This window comes from Chiloscyllium plagiosum, unplaced genomic scaffold (assembly GCF_037043375.1).
Source record: "Chiloscyllium plagiosum isolate Xiang-an unplaced genomic scaffold, Cpla_swu_hap1 HiC_scaffold_42, whole genome shotgun sequence".
Taxonomy (NCBI): Eukaryota; Metazoa; Chordata; class Chondrichthyes; order Orectolobiformes; family Hemiscylliidae; genus Chiloscyllium; species Chiloscyllium plagiosum.
In genome coordinates, this window is record NW_028270180.1 from 71,266,904 (window position 1) to 71,272,537 (window position 5,634).

The following is a 5,634-nucleotide window of genomic DNA, read 5'->3' on the forward strand; positions in this document are numbered from 1 at the left end:
TCGTTTCTGCAGTGTTTCACAATACTACCTTTCCCGTGAGCAGTCGAACAGACTAAATGATTGTGCCACAGACTGCGATGGCAAACTCCGCTAAAAAGTAATCATTTAAAGCCGGTGGAAGCAACATGACGTTATTGGGGTACATCGTGGAAAAAGATACTTCGGTGGACCTCGTCCATGCTCACCACATAGCCAAAACTAAACAAGTCCCGTTCCCCAGCATTTGGCCCCAAACCCTCTCAACGCACCATATCCAGAAACTCACCCGATTACCTTTGCAATTTTCTGAGTGTAATAGCCTCCTCCGAGCTATTGGAAACAAAAAGGTGAAACGTAGAACGGATTCAACTTTCAGTGCTGGACGCCACTGAGCCGGAGCACGCACGGCAGTGGCTCGTTTCTGTAGTGTAGTGGTCATCACGTTCGCCTAACACGCGAAAGGTCCCCAGTTCGAAACTGGGCAGGAACTGTTTTGTTCTTCAACTGCAGCCTTTTACATGGACAAGAGCTGAGCTTTCTTGCATGCTTTCCCATCTGCAAACCTGCCTTCGAATTTGCTTGAACAAATCTGCTCTGGTAGTGAAAGGTAATGCAATTCCATTTAATTACAGTGCAAAGCGTTGTTAGGTTTTTCTCCAACCTGGTTCTGATCATATGCCATTCTGTTGGAGAATGTAGTTACCGCCTTCTGATCCTTCCACGAAAAGCAGTACCGCATTTGCCTTCCTTGCGCCGACGGCTCGGTTCAAAGACAGGAAAGAAGCTGATGCGCTGGTGTCACAGCGCACCACGAATTCCTGAACTTGTCTGTCTGTCAAATGTACCCCAAGGTCGTCTCAGAAAGACCTCATTTGGAAGCTGTCAATCGTGATTCAACGTGCGAGAATTGGCACCAGATATCCTGAATCATATTTTGGAGCAATTCGCACGTTCGTGGCTCATTCAATCAGCAACAGCAATGAAAGAAATTGCACTCTCAGAGGAATCTTTCGACTTGCGCATTCATAGCGTCGCTAGTATTAAGGTCCGCCCCGAGATCTAAGTCATGTTGGAACTGAAACGGTGGAATCGACAGAGAGGCTACAGAATGACATCGCATCCATTTGGTTTTCATTAAATCACTGACGAGCAGGAAAATGTAAACGGGGAGGGCGAGTGGAGAAGTGAGGCAGTTGCAGCTCTGGTGAAATTCCTTCTTTGTGATTCACTCAGCAACCAGAGACGTGAAGGTGACTCAGGCGTGAAAGCTCTTCACATCGAGAACAAAAAGCACTCAAGGACAGTTAGCACCTCTTCCGGAGTGAGGGTGGGGTGAGGTAATTACCTTTTGACTTCTGTTACTATGTTCAGAAACTGCCGTTTTGATTGAGGTGAACAGAAACTGCATTTCTAAAAAGCACCATGGAATTTAGCAAAATTTATCGAGTCGCTTGTCGTCGATTCCCACATAGGTTTCCAACGCAGTTAGTATCCATGTGGCTCATGTCCAGGTGTGAACATCTCTGCAGCACATTGCACGGTTAAGGTAAAAGGCAAGGAAAGTGGCTTCTAGAACTGGCTCCGAGGTCAGAGCATTCTCACAATGTGATCTGTCGTTCTCGGATTGTAATGTTACCTCCGGTTTTAGGGTGGAGAACATTCTTTGGGACTCTTATTCTGAAAAAAAAACAGACACAGCGACTGAAACTATGCTGCACGGTATGATGTGGATGACGGCCTGCTCAGGTTTGTGCATTTTCCCTGTCGTCCGGTGTGTTTCATGTTCCGTGCAAACGTGAAAGTCGTCCTGTTTCGAGCAATGGGTGAAATCATTTAGCAAAGCGAGATTCGAAATTGCAGTAATGTCAAGCAGCTCATGGTTATTTGACCAAATCATAAGCGAACCCATATTCTCACGCACTCACAGATACATTTGTAGCTGAAAAGAGTCTGAGAAGATAGACTCAGCTTACCATTGATTTTTGACTGGACTGATGGGCTATCAATATCTGCTGCGAAATTGACATTGTAGCTGTGCGAGTCCGAGAGGACATCCCAGCAGCTGTGCGAGTCCGAGAGGAATCATGGAACCCTTATCATGTGACTTTGCATCTGTTGTTATGCAGGAGGACAATTGGAAATACAAGAAAATGAGGCGGCGCGGCCGGCTGGTAGTGTGGCCGAGCGGTCTAAGGCGCTGGATCCAGGTTCCAGTCTCGAAAGGGGCGCGGATTCGAATCCCACCACTGCCATTTCTGCTGATCAACTCCAACGCTGCAGCTTGTTAAAATGCTGTTTCGTTGCCCACTGTCTATTGATGTTGAAAACAAAAGTAAAATGGGTTTGCTTCCCAGGGAATTAACTGTGGTGTGGGATACTGCCAAATATTTCAAAATGTCTCTACTGTCATGATCGTGTTCGTCTCCCGCGCGGAAAATCGCAAACAGTTCTGCCGTCCCAGGCAAGTTGAGCTTTTACTGGAACCGAATGGAGACTGTTATTTCATCGCTGTTGTGAAACGAAGTCCTACGGTGACTCTACTCGTTGGTTATTTGGGTTTCTAGCTAATGGGAAAATCGTCCCAATGAATTTCGATGTCATACCTTATTGAATATCTTCCATTTCCGTCCTGGAAACATCGGAAGGGAAAGGTAATCTAATCGAGACTGTGATTGGTGAAATTCACTTTTTACGGCCAATTCTTATTATGTTCTTTCTTTCTCTCTTTTCAGCATTGTCTGGAAAGTGGTGGTGCACTAAGGCTGCAGTATGTTTGAAAGAGTCGTTTGGAAATGCCCTGTTGTTAGTTGTGAGATTACTTTATGACTCATGCCCTCGGACTGTATCACATTTAGCATTCATGCATCTCTGTGTCTGAAAATGCCAGTTTCGTTTGTGTTCCGTGTTAAATGCTTTCTGTTTTGCGATTCGCTCAATACATTTCGATTTAACAGAGTTTCTGAGGTAACTTCCAGCAGCAAAAATCCTCAGCTGAGGATCTGGGAAAATTTCACAGAGTATGGTCAGTCGGAGCTAAAGTAAGGAAGTCGTTCGTTTCTGCAGTGTTTCACAATACTACCTTTCCCGTGAGCAGTCGAACAGACTAAATGATTGTGCCACTGACTGCGATGGCAAACTCCGCTAAAAAGTAATCCTTTAAAGCCGGTGGAAGCAACATGATGTTATTGGGGTACATCGTGGAAAAAGATACTTCGGTGGACCTCGTCCATGCTCACCACATAGCCAAAACTAAACAAGTCCCGTTCCCCAGCATTTGGCCCCAAACCCTCTCAACGCACCATATCCAGAAACTCACCCGATTACCTTTGCAATTTTCTGAGTGTAATAGCCTCCTCCGAGCTATTGGAAACAAAAAGGTGAAACGTAGAACGGATTCAACTTTCAGTGCTGGACGCCAGTGAGCCGGAGCACGCGCGGCAGTGGCTCTTTTCTGTAGTGTAGTGGTCATCACGTTCGCCTAACACGCGGAAGGTCCCCAGTTCGAAACTGGGCAGAAACTGTTTTGTTCTTCAACTGCAGCCTTTTACATGGACAAGAGCTGAGCTTTCTTGCATGCTTTCCCATCTGCAAACCTGCCTTCGAATTTGCTTGAACAAATCTGCTCTGGTAGTGAAATGTAATGCAATTCCATTTAATTACAGTGCAAAGCGTTGTTAGGTTTTTCTCCAACCTGGTTCTGATCATATGCCATTCTGTTGGAGAATGTAGTTACCGCCTTCTGATCCTTCCACGAAAAGCAGTACCGCATTTGCCTTCCTTGCGCCGACGGCTCGGTTCAAAGACAGGAAAGAAGCTGATGCGCTGGTGTCACAGCGCACCACGAATTCCTGAACTTGTCTGTCTGTCAAATGTACCCCAAGGTCGTCTCAGAAAGACCTCATTTGGAAGCTGTCAATCGTGATTCAACGTGCGAGAATTGGCACCAGATATCCTGAATCATGTTTTGGAGCAATTCGCACGTTCGTGGCTCATTCAATCAGCAACAGCAATGAAAGAAATTGCACTCTCAGAGGAACCTTTCGACTTGCGCATTCATAGCGTCGCTAGTATTAAGGTCCGCCCCGAGATCTAAGTCATGTTGGAACTGAAACGGTGGAATCGACAGAGAGGCTACAGAATGACATCGCATCCATTTGGTTTTCTTTAAATCACTGACGAGCAGGAAAATGTAAACGGGGAGGGCGAGTGGAGAAGTGAGGCAGTTGCAGCTCTGGTGAAATTCCTTCTTTGTGATTCACTCAGCAACCAGAGACGTGAAGGTGACTCAGGCGTGAAAGCTCTTCACATCGAGAACAAAAAGCACTCAAGGGCAGTTAGCACCTCTTCCGGAGTGAGGGTGGGGTGAGGTAATTACCTTTTGACTTCTGTTACTATGTTCAGAAACTGCCGTTTTGATTGAGGTGAACAGAAACTGCATTTCTAAAAAGCACCATGGAATTTAGCAAAATTTATTGTGTCGCTTGTCGTCGATTCCCACATAGGTTTCCAACGCAGTTGGTATCCATGTGGCTCATGTCCAGGTGTGAACATCTCTGCAGCACATTGCACGGTTAAGGTAAAAGGCAAGGAAAGTGGCTTCTAGAACTGGCTCCGAGGTCAGAGCATTCTCACAATGTGATCTGTCGTTCTCGGATTGTAATGTTACCTCCGGTTTTAGGGTGGAGAACATTCTTTGGGACTCTTATTCTGAAAAAAAAAAACAGACACAGCGACTGAAACTATGCTGCACGGTATGATGTGGATTACGGCCTGCTCAGGTTTGTGCATTTTCCCTGTCGTCCGGTGTGTTTCATGTTCCGTGTAAACGTGAAAGTCGTCCTGTTTCGAGCAATGGGTGAAATCATTTAGCAAAGCGAGATTCGAAATTGCAGTAATGTCAAGCAGCTCATGGTTATTTGACCAAATCATAAGCGAACCCATATTCTCACGCACTCACAGATACATTTGTAGCTGAAAAGAGTCTGAGAAGATAGACTCAGCTTACCATTGATTTTTGACTGGACTGATGGGCTATCAATATCTGCTGCGAAATTGACATTGTAGCTGTGCGAGTCCGAGAGGACATCCCAGCAGCTGTGCGAGTCCGAGAGGAATCATGGAACCCTTATCATGTGACTTTGCATCTGTTGTTATGCAGGAGGACAATTGGAAATACAAGAAAATGAGGCGGCGCTGCCGTCTGGTAGTGTGGCCGAGCGGTCTAAGGCGCTGGATCCAGGTTCCTGTCTCGAAAGAGGCGTGGATTCGAATCCCACCACTGCCATTTCTGCTGATCAACTCCAACGCTGCAGCTTGTTAAAATGCTGTTTCGTTGCCCACTGTCTATTGATTTTGAAAACAAAAGTAAAATGTGTTTGCTTCCCAGGGAGTTAACTGTGGTGTGGGATACTGCCATATATTTCAAAATGTCTCTACTGTCATGATCGTGTTCGCCTCCCGCGCGGAAAATCGCAAACAGTTCTGCCGTCCCAGGCAAGTTGAGCTTTTACTGGAACCGAATGGAGACTGTTATTTCATCGCTGTTGTGAAACGAAGTCCTACGGTGACTCTACTCGTTGGTTATTTGGGTTTCTAGCTAATGGGAAAATCGTCCCAATGAATTTCGATGTCATACCTTATTGAATATCTTCCACT

The 5,634-nt window shown here is 45.9% G+C and overlaps 1 non-coding gene across 1 annotated transcript; it reads left to right on the top strand.

Moving 5' to 3' along the window:
• Window positions 1-396: 396 nt before the first annotated feature.
• On the top strand, window positions 397-469 carry trnav-aac (transfer RNA valine (anticodon AAC)). The gene has a single exon. It is a non-coding gene; the product is annotated as a tRNA-Val (tRNA).
• Window positions 470-5,634: the final 5,165 nt, after the last annotated feature.